The following is a 14,602-nucleotide window of genomic DNA, read 5'->3' as shown; positions in this document are numbered from 1 at the left end:
CAGCAGACGACGGCTTGACTGCAGACAAGTGTCATCCCAGTTTATCGTTCAAAACTGTCCCTACCAACCTGGGGAGATACCAAAACAGCGTGACAACTCTGAAAACCAGCTGATGACCATGTAGATGGTTACACCAATGCTCTGTTAATTATCACCCTTCCTACTGAATATATTCTCAATTAATTTATAACTCCTTTGCAAAAGATACTCAAGCAAGATTATTGAGTTATCCAATTCTCAGAAAAAGTAACTTGTGTTGGTCGGCTACAATTTCAAAAATTACCCAATTGGATAATATTCTACTCTAAAAAAGAATGAAAATGAACAAATAAGAATTATAAGATGGAAAATTCAAAGAAGAAAAAATGTCTAAGCATAAACAACCCTGAATTCTCTAGGGAGAAGATAGTCTTAACAATTATCAATAACCCCACAAAACGGAAACAAACCACCTTAGCTACACTGAAACACTGTATCTGCTCAATGTCTGAATGCCTTGGGCTCCAGGCCCTCTTAACCATCGCCTTCCCACCACAGCCACACCTGCAGGCAGGTAGGCAGTTGGTTGGGGTCACACCTGCAAACAAGCCTCCTAAGTCTGGCATCCGGACGGAACTGCACAAGAAAGAAAATGTAATGCAAATAATGATGGAGTATATGAAAATAATACAGAGGATGCTGTCAACATCGTTCAGTGACTCATGTCAAAATATTTTACCCAGTAGCTTTCTAACCCATCATTTCTAAGCTACATCACTAATTTTAAAAACAAGAACTGTCCCACATCATGCATCTTGCAAAAGAGTAAGAATTTTTCTAAAAAAAGGTGCGTAAGCAAACACAATAATTATTTTGTAGAAAATAAACCCCAAATTTCAACAAATTCTGTATCATAACTTGCAAGCCAATGAAAGTTCCTGACATGCATTATAAAAACCCCATATAATATCATAAGCCATTGTTTGTCTTTACTCTCCACTGTGTCTTCTGCCTTTACCCAAAAAAAGGCAAGATTTGATTATCTCCGCTGCATCAGCCAAGGCAGCAACACCAGCTGTTCTCATTGTGCCGCCTCTTCCTCGCGGTCTCCATGTTAATAACCTGATCATTCCATTTTCTCCTTCAACTGCCGGCTGCAGCACCGCGAAGAGACAAAAACCCAGGCCCATCTGCAGCAGCTGTAGGCACTGAACTGTGAAGCCACTGGGGATTTATAAACTAATCTGTAACACAACACTGCCTTGTTTTTACAAGTGAGAGGCCACATTTGCGCAGACCTGATCTTTTCTTGTAATAAACTGGGAGCTAGGGAGAGTTAGAGGGTTAGGAAGAATGAAAACAAGATACCTAATCATTTGCTCGAAAATGCCTCTCCAAATATTTTCATGGATTTTTTCTTTATTTTTCAACTCGATTGAGAGACAGGGCATGGTTGGTTTTCAAGGTGCAACGTATATGAAAACTGAAGACAGTAAAATTTTGTATTCCTATCGAAAAATACATTTTAAAAAATCTCCTAGTCCCAAAACAAAGTGTTTCCTCAAGGGTTTCCTTGTACAAAGGAAAGAATTCTTGAAATGGAAAATAAGCCATCTGTGGAAAATATAAGCTGCTTCTCTGTCTTTTCACAGATCTGAATAAGTCTCCAACTGAACTCTTTCAAATGTTTCAAACAGGTATGTTTAACATCTCCTAGGGGAGGCTATAGTGCAGAGACCAATCATTTAACAGAAAATAAAAAGAAAAACCTGCATCTGTGGAAAGATGAAGTTCTGAGATACCCAGACCTCAAGGAGGATAGCACCTGCTGTTACGCCTGAGGAGTGAATTGCATTGTTGGAAGCCATAGCTTGAAAAGAGACAGGTGACAGCTGAGTGGCATCTCCACTTATGATACTCGGGGTGTCTCACACAACATTCACTGCTGCGTTTGATTTATATGTCCTGTTCTAATCTGCACTCACTACAATCACTTAGAACGAACTACAGCCTCGTTATGGACTGTGTGCTGTCTGCCACTGGGGTCTAAGAAGTGTAGTGCTCCATTTGCCCACCGACATGCAAGGTCCTGACCTTGAAGCTATTAGGGAGCGGATTAGACACAAGTGTGATCATGTGTGCAGCCATAAGCAAACCAAATTAATGTCTGGCACAGGGCGGTAGCCAGCAAGGCCCTGGTTTCAGGGCACCAGAGAACTTCCTCAAATCCCTGGTGGAGCTGAGCTGATCGCATGTTTAAGGGAACCTGGTTTTGAAGATGAAGCACATTCATGGTATTTAGAGGGTTATTAATCTAGTTTCCCCACAAAGTGTTTGCTTGGCTGATCAGATTAAGGGATGGCGCCTTCAACAGCGCACCCCCTCCACAGCAGGCCCCAAGAAATCTGTGATACTTCACCACCTTGGACATATTGCGCCATGTGTACCCAGCTGCTTCAATAATTAGCTTATGAATGTATCAGCTGGTTCTGTGATTTTTATAAATAATAACTAACCTTCAGAGCAGAAAGATTGTCAAGAGCCTTACAGTAGCACAAAACTGAAGGTGCACATAACTCTTAACTTGCTGTTCTACTAAATGCTGGTATTCCCTACTAGTGACACTCCTGTGATGCCATCTATAATATTATTTTGCATCTGAAATGGCAATGTATTTTGTCAGTTTTCTTCATGGCAGCCATGCTATGCTTTCCCCTCATTCTGACTCACTGCTCACTCCATGTATTTGTATGCTTACCTTCCAGAAACCCATTCTCTCACCTCACTTCCCATCTCACCCTCCATCTTTTTATTCACATGATCCTTCCACCGCCCATTTGGGATGCTTATCTCTGTTTGCTCAATAGGGTCTCTTATTAGCTTGTTTGGTGGCTAATGAATGTACAAGAAAGTGCTACGCTGTTGCTTGGACAGACATACATGTATTGCGATTGAATCCATCATAGAAGAGATAATAAGTCCTCACACTGAGATTTTTTTCATTTATATAATTTTTGCATGCCATCCAAGAAAGTTTTGCAGTATCAGGCAAAAAAAAAAAAGTGTAAATGTCAAATAAAACAGTGACAGATGACAGTATTCTCTATTGAATAGCACTGTTTCTGTCGTGCATGTTCAATGGGAACTCATGAATTATTAATAAACAAATCTCCTTTTTTCTGTTAAAAACCTCAAGTAGGTTTTTTTGTTTTTGTTCCCTATGTGTTATGTGGATCATTCCAGGAGAATTATTTTCACTTCAGAAATGCTGATACAGAAGATCAGCTGATACCCAGCCTTGGCCACCTCTGTGAGCAGGCACCACGAACTGTGGGCATATACCTATCTGTGATTTCCCTTAGTCTGGTTGTAAGTTTTGACCCAAGGTTGGCAGAATATTCATATAGTCAGTTTAGCTTTTTCAGTATGGTAAAACTGAGGCTGAGTGAATTACAGCTAGGAAGTGCAGAGGGTATTCAACTTGGAGCCCTGAGACCTAAGTGCTAAGTTTCCAGTCTGACATTAAATGATTGGTGACCTTTGGGTAAGTGGTGGCCCTCTTGGAGCTTCTCAGAACTTACATGTAAAAGGAGGGGTCTACAAAAGACAGTCTTGTTTCTAAGTTCCTTCCAGTTCCACATCCCATGATCTTGTCATTCATCAGAAATAGCAGATAATGATTTGCCATCAGGGTTAAAGTACAAAGGGCAACCACCTTGAGCAAGTGATGAAGGTCAACATCACCAGGAGGACATAATGACACCATGAAATCTGTGGTACCATGGCCTTCAAAGGACACTACATAGTAACTGAGTTGATATTGATAAAAATGCATAACCTCAGTTGAATCATGACAAACCTGTACTGAAAAATGTTCAACAAAAGAACAAATCAGTACCCTTCAAAAGTGGGAGGTCATTAAAAAAACAACAACAAAAAAAAAACAGGGAAGACTGAGGAACAGTCACGATTGCAGAAAACTCAGGAGAAATAATTACTAAATGCAATAGGGCTACTGTTCGGGCTCTTAGCACAGAAAATGGACATTAGTGGAAAACCCACTGAAATTAGAATAATTTTTAGTTTAGTTAATAGCATTAAGACAATGTTAATTTCCTGGTTTTGATAATAGCACAATGGTGATGTAAGGTATTGCCATTAAGGGAAGCTAAGGGAGGAATATATGGAAACTGTATTGTTTTGTAACATTCCTGTGAGTCTAAAATATATTCAAAATAAAAATTTTTTATATACAAGGAGTATCTAGAATTTCATAGGAAAATATACATGGAACCAAAGTGTAATGATGCCAAGGCATTTATGATTAAAACTCTTTCACCTTCAAAATCTGAACCCAAAGAAGGACTGTAAGTTTAAAGTTTGCATCCTTGCAATCAGTGGTTAAAGAATTCCCAAGCATTTGGTGCATAAGCAAATAATATTTATTAACATCTCATTTTAGCCATCTCATCTGCCTCTTAAACAAATATATTTCCCTCCGTAGAAAAAACAACTCTGACCATCCTTTCCAACTATGCAGGTGAGGCAACACTCACACCAGTCAAAATACAGTTTGTTTACAATCCACATGTTCCTGAAAAGTTGCTTGCCAATCTAAATTTACAAAGCAAATCATGTTGTAAATGTATTAAGAATAATACTTAATACTTGAAGAAACGTGCCATTATTTCTTTTTGGAAGATGAATAATAACCCCATAATTTATCTTTTAGTAAAGCAATAGTTTTAATAATGATTTATTTAAATGAGACACTTTAGTTCAAAGGCGACAATAAGAACCACAATTTGCCGTTTTTCCTTCATGGTCTCATCTCCCATCAGTTCCCCTATGGACCTGGTTCTCCGACCACTGTGAATTATTCAGTCCCTGAATATGACTGCTATATTCCTATCTCCATGCTTTGAACTGCAGTATATTCCCATCTCCATGCATCAACTGTGGGATATATACCTATCTGTAACTTGTTTTAGTCTGGTTGTACATTTTAACCAAAGGCTGGCTGAAGATTCATACAGTCAGCTTAGTTTTTCAGTACGGCAAAACTGGGGCAGTGTATTACAAGTGTTTGGGCACAGCCAGTATTGCTCATGTTACTCCCTTGGCTAGAATGAGTCACACTCAACCTGTCTGCCCCCCATGAGAGGCTGTACTTCAAGGCTCAGCTGACATGGTCTCCCCTGATCTCCTGTAAGGATTGGTTGCTCACTCCTGCATGACCCCAAAGTATTTTGCTTATACTATTTCACAGTTTGATGAGTATTATTGTTATGGGTGGGCATGTCTGCATCCCCATCAGAACAGTCAGCTTCTTGATGGGGGTGAAGAGAAAGTGTTGGCTTCTTACTCATTTTGGCATTTTCCGAGCAGAGTGTGTGGTTCCTTGCACATAAAAGATGTTCGATAAATGCTCATTAGATTGAACTGAAATTATTAGCGTGTATAGAAATTAGCCTAGATTCAAAGAGTTATAGTTGGAGAGGAGCACTAGTTCTCAGAAGCAACCCTGTCAATGTACTGAGGTTTGTTTTCCCACTGGCCCCTTGTGGAGTTGTATATAGCCTAACACTTTTCGTTCCACTAATGTGAGGAATGCAATGGATAACTCAAGGGATAATGCTAATGTTAACGCTAATGCATGGGTCTGAAAAAGAAAATGGGGTGATTCAATTTACCCCATTATATAAATGCAAACAGTGACAAAGTTCTCTCAGAACATTAATTCAGTTTATAATCTTGTACTGAGCACCCATCTGCTGTGTGCCATGCAGTGTGGTGGTATGTTACATATATCATTTAATTGTCATTACTTTTTTAAAAAAGGCTAATTGAGATCACCAGCAAGGAAGCCAGTAATTCTGACTATGAAGGTCAGGTCAGATAAAATATCATCATAGAGAATATGCATGCAAGGTAGTCCTTGAAAGAAAAAGATGGATTTCATCAGGTGCGTAGAGGAAGTGGTTAGAAGCACATTCCAAGCAGAGGTAACATTATCAGCAAATTTTGGGACTTTTTAAATGATCACATCTTGGAGTCAGAAATAACTTTTAGGGGCCAAAGAAATGGGGTGGATGTCAGAAAAATTTCATGCAAAAAAATTTCATATTATTCTTATGTGCCATGGACTTATGGAAGGCATTTAAGTTTTAAGACAAAGAATTAACTTTTCTTTCTTTCCATTTTTTTCTCCCTTTTTTCCTTCCTAACAGGAAGTCCTTAGGGAGAAGAGTATGATAAAGTCAGGAATACCACTTATCCTAGTCTAGACATCTTTTTTCATAGTAAAATTAGGACCCACGCTGGCCTGGTATTGGTAAAATACATTCTTTATAAGCTTCTGGGAATTTTCATTCTAAAAAAAAGAAAAAATGACATATATCATAAGCACCAAACTATAGCAACCATTTTTAAAAGCCTGTTATTATTTCAACCATTTCCTTTTCTCTGTGTGTGTGTTGCTGTTCACATGAGAGGATTTTTTTGAAGCTCTCCTGGATTAAAAATAAATAAAGGGCAGTATCTATTTCTCTTATAAAAAATTTTAAAGGTTTAGAAAATTCAAGTGGACAATAAATGAGTAACATATCCTCCAAACTACATACCAAAGACAGAATGTAAAAAGCACCAAGGATCTCATTCACAAAACAATAATACAGATTACTGTTCAAGCTTGGAATCCATCAGATGTAGGTTTGAATCCTACTTCAAACCTTATATTTTAGTGATGGGGGAGGGGAAGCAGATGGGAAGCGTGGGGTTCCTGTCCGTGGTACTGAAATGTCACTAAGTTACTAAATAAGCACTAAGTTACTTGTTTTCCTACCCTGGGACGCTGGCAATAACTCAACTTCTTCCAGTGCTCATATTTTTTCTTTAAAAAGCAAGAAAAAGTTCTATGTTCGTGACAAATTTCCTAGTTTTTGTAATATTTCATAACGAATACAAACCAGGGCATGCTTAGCAACAAACACAAGTTCACAGGCTGCCCTGATCTCCACTGTTCCTGTTCACTAAGGTTGCACTTGCCCTGAAGGCAGTGCCTTGTCACAGCCATTGCTATTGTAACGTGCCTAACACAGAGCTGACAGTGAATTCAACATACATAGTAACTAGCTCCCACCCTCTCTGCCCCTCTAGGAACTACAATGAATGAATAAATCGGTAAGTGAACAGTTCTTCAGGAGAATGACTCAAGGCATCTTGCAACAGAAATGTAAAAGGCCATTTACTCACCCACATCTTCAATACAGAAAATGTCAGCATATGTAACCAAAAGGAAATGTTTTCTGAGTGTCTCAAAAGAAAATTCATATTATTAACCACAGACAGTTCGCTTTCTAAATGGAAGCACATAAAGTCCCCAAACAAACTTTTGTAACTGTGAAAGGATTTCTCTTCAGCTGGTTAAGACTCTTCTGAAGTGTGAAATGAGCCAGATAATATTCAGCTCTTGTTTCTTAGTCACCGAATTCTCTTTTCATGAATCCAATAAGTGTCTATTAAAATAAATAACCCCCCTAATGATTCAAGATAACCTAATCAAGAAAACTGAAATGGATAAAAGGCTAAGTGCAAGGGAGACTTGCCAAGGGCTTCAGTGAATCCCCAATGAGGAGGTCACCTAAACCTGGAAAAGATTTGTACTGAGCATTTGGTTATAGTTCAAGGTTAATTATTTTATACCTTGAATGTGGTAAGCAAAAATGATCTGCTTCTTTTTTTTGTTTTTCAAAACTGTACACTAAGTTCTAAACTGTATTTTCAAAGGGACCGATTTTAAGCTGTCTCTGGGCATACCTGTCACATTTCTATGGGTGTATTTGTAAAGATTGAATCAGTAATTGAGAGTAATGAAGATTTTATTTCAGAACAAGTCCTTTGCCTCTGCTAGAGAAGGGTCAAGTCAAGAAAGGATTTCACAAACCGTGTTGCCCTCCTTACCATAAATATATGGGATGTATACATAGCTACATAATAGTATGGAGATTTGGTACGACTTTATAAAAATATGTACACACATACATATATGCATACATGGGAGCATACACCTGAAAAAAAGTCTGTATTTGTTGAAAAGATGATTGATCCTAGAACTCTGTACTCTTCCACTTAAATGCTAGAAAGATATTAACAGCAAAATGTACTAGGCTAAAATATCAAGCAGAGAACAACCAAAAAGTCTCTCAGTCAAGTCCCAATTCTAGCATATCCATGACATAATACTATATACTGGGCAAACTGCCTCAAACTTGTGAGTGCAGGGTGGGGGAAACAGGCACAGCAGAAAACCAGGAATAAGGAATAAGGCTTTCTGAAAGGTCAGGGCTGGGCCTAAGGTGAGGCAATCAACTGACTAGTGCATAAACTCTAAGTGCACTCTGAAAGTGTGTACTTCCTTAAATTTTGCACCCTATGTCCTAGCCTTGCTTCACCCTAGTCATGCTCTGTAAGAGGAAGATGGAACTGTCTTTACAGCAAAGTGGTAGAAATCATTCATAGGCACCAGCATTCTCCAACTGTAAGAACCCTGGTTTAAGTCAATGTTCCCTTCGAAAGAGGGCTTGGGAGAGTTCAGAGAGGTGGCTTTAATACGTCAACCTGATTGCTTCAAAGTTGCACGTAAAGTTTCAAAGGTGCCAGGTCACGAACAGGCAAAATGCCACACAAGGGTTTCTGCAGTAGATAAAGATGTGCTTAAATACAGTACATAAACTTTCACAATGAGTGAAGGTATCTGACATTTTAAGAAAGGCATATAAACTTCGTGGTTAATCTTCATTGATATCTAACTAAGGGCTCCCATAAAAACTGGTTTTAGGGCATGAACATTAATATAATTAATTGTGGGGGTGATAAGAAGAACCACCTCCCTACTAGGAGGTTGACATAAAACCAGATCTGGAGGGAATTTCTGCCAATAATCCCTCAGAATCGAATCCTTTGAGATTGTGTTGAGGGAAAAAGAAAGAGAAAGAGGGTTCAAGTGGACACTTACCCATCACTGCATTGACAGCCTCCTTAGTTTGACATTTGGGAGTGTGGACAAATCTAATTTTTTCACTACTTAGCATAATAAATGTTTTTCAGTGGTGACTGCAGTGTAAATATACTGGTCTTTTTCATCTGAATTAGGTGGACTGCCCTGAAACTGAAGTACACACCACACAGTTGACAAGCGTGGAAACTGCTCCTTGATAGGATGCCAAAATGACTGCCAGTTCCCAAGGAAGCTGTCCAGCAGGAAGAGGCAGCTCCTCAGGCAAGGCCACATGCCGTGCTTTAGCCTGCCTTACAATCTGCCTTACAGGCAATACAAGACGGCAAACGCAAGACCACTAGGAGTGTGGCTGAGACCACCAACTCATTTTACATAGGGCATTATGTGGCCTGGACTCTGTCCCTCTTTCCACAGAGACGTGGCAGCTAAATGTCTACTTCCAATAGTCTGAGCTAGCCCAGCCCCAGCAGAGCAATCTCCATAAAGGGAACTTGACGACATAAGATAAATGTCAAATCACTTTTTGTGCTGGGTGGCAAAACTTGGACCCTTGTGCAGTATTTTCTAAAGGCATTAAAAGTGAGACTAAAGATAAAGTTATCTCTTTTGTAAATGTACTGTCCTACATGAAAAGGTGGCCTTAGAAAAAGAACTGTAGTTTTAACTTGTCTTACAATTATGCATTGTACAGTATGATCTCAATTAGGATATAAACATGCACACTTGTGCACACACACACACACTGGAAAGAAAAGACTAAAATGTTAATAGTAACTATCCCTGCACTATGAAATTATAGGCGATTCATGTTTGCACCATTAAACTTTTCTTCATTTTTGGAATTTTCTAAAACAAGGATACTATTATTTAAGTAATCATAAAATGTAACTTTTTCTTAAAAAAGAATGTATGACTAAATTGTGCCTGGAACATTTTAAGAAGATATACAAAAGCAATGATTAATATAGTAACCCATGATTGAATGAAGAAAATATGTTAGCACATATACTGAATATGATATAAACTCCAATAGTGAAGAGTAAAATAAGGAAAGAAACAAACAAAAATAATATATCCATTGTTTTTCTTTATGTACAGTTGTCTGTATTTATTTTAAAAGGACCTGCCATGGACAACTGTACGTTTTAAAACACTTAGCCTGTTAAGCAAACAGACCATATATAAGGAGAAAGTTTATGATAAAGACGAATGTCCATAAAATCTGAGCTTGTAATCTACACCTAAAACATAAGTAGTCTTCTACTTAGGAATACAATTTTTTAAGTCAGTAGGTAGAAACTCAGAATACTACTTCTTTTTTTTTTTTTTTTGGTGATAAGGTCACTACACAAAATGTACTTAATCCTAATGTACATGAAGCATAGAACATACTGAAACCCAATGAACATGGAGAATATAGCTTCTATGGGTAAGCCAGTTTCAGAATTGTGTACTGGAGACCAAAAAGACATCATCCCCAGCTGCAGTGGGATGATGAGCGTGCCTCCCTCTCTTGCTTTTGTATACAGAAGGAGTGAGGATTCTCCTATGCCTGATGCTAGTGGGAACTCCTGCAGCTTGTGGGCCCGGGGAAAGGGCATGTGTGGCAGGGAGGGGAACTCCAAGATTGGCAGAGGTCTTTAAATCTTGGTAGAGATAAGGATATCCTTTGTCATCTCATCAGACACCCCTCTTGGGTCCCTATTTATTCCCAAGTCACCCCCCCACACTCTCTTTTATCCCTGCAGCCTTTGGGGTTGGCCCTTTCAAGGTGGTCTGTTTCTTCTTGCAGTGTCTCAGCTTTTTTTTACCCTCCTAATATGAAAAGCAAGTCCTCCATTCCCCAAAAAAGGAAGCAAACCCAGTGTCCCTCTAAGGATTTGATTCATTTGTTTGTTTGTTTGTTTTTTAATGGGGGCAAGGGAGAACAGAGATTAAAACAAGCTGCCTCCCATCCTTCTACCCACTTATTTGCACCCAAACCCAGTAGGAAACAACAGCCACATATGTAGAATTGGGTCTTTGGGTATATAAATCATAAAGACAGACTCATTCTCCTTTCAATAGACAACCAACTTTAGATCATCCTCAGCATTCTATAAGCTGAACTATGATAAACTATAACAAAGAGAAGAGAGCAGGATGAGAGAAAGAATGAATTACTGTCTGGGAAAAGGGGCAGTTGATGTCAACAAAAAGAAATGTGGCTGAAGAAGCTGTCACAAAGCACATGGCCAGCCCTGGAGACTGCAGTGGGTTACTGCGTTTTCTTCCTCTGGATTTCCACTCCCCAGATCACATGGAATAAGCTGCAACTGGTGAGGAAGGGAGGAAAGCAACCCCACAGAATATGAGAAAGAAGGATGGAAAGGTTACAAGAAGCTCTTGAGGGACAAGGAGTTCCTGTGGCCACACACTGCATGCTGGGGTGTTCATCACCTAGTGGCCTTTTGTATGAAAGGGTCATAATGAAGTTATGCAGAAAATGTCCTATATGCCTTTACATTATGGCTCCTATTAAGGACCCCTTACTCCAGTTTCACAGAGGACAACACTGACCACAGTGCATCCTATCCCATGAAGACCCACAACCTGAATATTCTACAGAAAGAAAAAGAAGATAATCCTCCAAATCTACATACACAGAAACTAAAATTGATCCTAAATTGGAAATGAAGGAAAAATAAAAGATGAAAAATGCATAAGCATACCTTTCCCTCTATGTTTCTGATTTTCCATCTTTGAGTCCTTTCCGAGGAAGAAAGGAACAGGGTCAGGTAGGAGACATTAAGTGGAACTGACTGATAGACTAGCCATGCGTGACAAAGGATGATCTGGAGCTGAACTGGAGAAAGACGGTCTACGATCTTACAAATGCATACCCACGCACCAAGGAGACACACACATACTTCCCAGCAATGTATTTTCACCAACTGGACCATGGGCAAAACTGCAGAAGTTGGTCACTCATTCAGCACCTTTTCTAAACCCACCCCCCGCCACTCCCACTGTGTCCCTAAACACAGCTCTTAAGAACCATCTTTGCCCATCACCCTTAATCTCTCTAAAATTGTCCTTTCTTTTTCCTACTCCTCGGTCAAAACTTGCCTAATAACACTCAGTGTTAGGCATCATTCTTAAGAGCTGGTGACAGCAATTCACACCAATGAGTTGTTCATTTCTATTTTAAAAGAAATTTTAAATGGAAGGGAAGGGGCCACTGTGCATATCTGAACTGGGCCTTCAAGGTTCCAAGCTTACTCCAATTTGCAAGAGTTGCTATTTAAATGGCCTCTTAATTTCACCTCCAAGAGAATGCAGAGCCCTTCTACTCATCTGACTCCTCAGTCATTCCAAGAACATCTGGTCCCACCAAAGAAACATAATAGAGGTGGGGAGAGGGCATGCAGGAGAGAAAACCTTTGTTCTCTCAGTCCGCATGATATAATGACAAGGGTGTGGCCACTGCCCACTGCAGCTTGGAGAGGCTATGTACTTTGGCCAAAGTCTCACTGTTAGTCCCCCCCACACACACATACCTTGTGGATACGCATCAAATACATGAGCAAGGTACCAACTCATGTAATTGATTTCCCTAAATAGAGCTTTTATGAAGCAAATTCTGGTACTTAAACAAAATGGAAAGAGTATCTTATGTTAAATTGCCTTTGAAACATCATCAGCTGAGTTTATTTTGCTTGGCAGTACCATTTTAAAAAACCTTAAAATCTGATTTGCCAATTCAGTTATTTACAGTAAGGTCCCCATTCACAAATGAGGGAGATCATTGTCCCAATAAAAAAAAAAACTGCAAAGCGCCTTATCTCTACTTAGGCTCAGTTTAACCCTTCAGCGTTTGAATTCCCAGAACTACCTTTTCCTCCAGATTCTACTAAATCAGGGCTACTGAGTTCTTCAGGAGGCACTGAAAATCTGGAGAGCCACGTGTGTGCCGACTGGCAAACAGAGCTCTCAGTCAGCCACCTGAATTATTTTGGGAGGCTGGAGGCATCACTATTTCCAGAAGTCATGGTGCCAAGTCAACAGGAAGATTACAGACATTTTGCATCAAGTTCTCAGGCTGTGGGCTTCAGCTTTTCTCAAAAGCTGCTTGTGAAAGAAAGACTAAGTGAAACTTTGAATATTTACATCAAGTCACATCTAAGGGGCAGGTTTGCAAAATCAATTGTGTAGCTTTTATACTCACTGCACATTCACCACATATGTCCTTTATTACACAGTGGAAAACCATTAAATGCACAGTAGTTTTGCCAAGTGGCATTATGCATTTAACAGCTTTATTCGTTTAACAGCTCCAACTCTCATTATATTTTGCCATGTGGTACATGGGATTTTATGCATTTAACAGTTTAAGAAGGCTCTATAGTATTTTCTTTTCATGTATTTCATACTAAGATTGGACATCATGTCTTAGCAACCAGTATTTCAATGATTACACTGATGAGCAAGAGTAAGAATAATCTGGAAAAATTACTACATTGAGATTGAAAAGGGAAACAAGTATTCAAATCCTCTTCAAAATTCCTTGATGTTCTACTCCTTTTATTAACATTTGAAAAGTAACTTAAGTCAGGTTATTATTGCACAACTACAGGTAAAAAAGGCTAATAGCCAATCCATGTAATTAGTCTAAACATAGTATTTAACTATCTACCATTTTACAAACTTAATTTTCATTGAAAACTTCTTTGTTTAATACAATAATCAGTAACTTCCTTACTTACAGCACACAACAGACAATCTGTTAGGGAGACGAAGGCCCATTTTACCACTTACATACATAGGGATGAAAACATTTGTCATGCAAGGCCACAGAGGAAATCAGGCTCACAATCAAAGGACTCTCAAAATTATGCTTCTGCTAATTTGTGTTTCCTCTACCCTGCACTGGGTGATTGTTTATCCTAGGGATAAATAAGTAAGCACCTCAACAAAACCCATTCTAGAAAAGGGCAGCAGTTTTCCCTTTAAATGAATTGAAACAGATAGTAGATCCCATCAACTGTTGCTGCTTTCAGAAATAAAAAAGCTAAGCATCTGTCTACCCTTCTCCCTGGAGCATTCCATTCTCCACAATCCCGGCACTCTGAAAAACTGGACTGGATAGGCAGCTAGCTATGTTTTTCTGTTAAAGATTTTAGCACTGGCTCTGGACTCCCCCACATGTATTTTCTCCTGGAAAAACAACTGTATTCTACACATAAAAGAAACACCTGACATCGCAAGGTGTCTCTGGGGCTGGGGAAAAGTGGTTATTGTAACAACTCAGCCATTCCCCTGGTGGGAATAGAGAAGTGATGAGACCTGGCTGGAACTAGGTCTCAGAAAGATGCTAATTTAAGTTTTGCTCAAATGCCAATAAATAAATAATAAATAATTTAAAAAGAAATTCTAAAGGGTACATTTTGTTCAAAATTAGAAGGGAAATCATTCAAGGCTAATTCTTTTTGAAAAGAGAAATTCTTTAAAAGAAAAAAATCTGGGTTTTGACTTAGACACTATTTTGAACTCCAATGGGAATAAAAGCAAACCGTAAAGCAAAAGGCAGAACATGACAGGTTCCCTGGGGATTATTATTGTTAT

General features: G+C 39.0%; 1 protein-coding gene across 2 annotated transcripts in view; it reads right to left on the bottom strand.

The window, feature by feature from the left end:
* Positions 1-14,602, bottom strand: part of SATB2 (SATB homeobox 2) — a 178,786-nt gene that overhangs the window by 34,091 nt on the left and 130,093 nt on the right. The window lies entirely within an intron of this gene.

This window comes from Manis pentadactyla, chromosome 6 (assembly GCF_030020395.1).
Source record: "Manis pentadactyla isolate mManPen7 chromosome 6, mManPen7.hap1, whole genome shotgun sequence".
Lineage (NCBI taxonomy): Eukaryota > Metazoa > Chordata > Mammalia > Pholidota > Manidae > Manis > Manis pentadactyla.
This window is presented reverse-complemented; position numbering and strand designations above follow the sequence as displayed.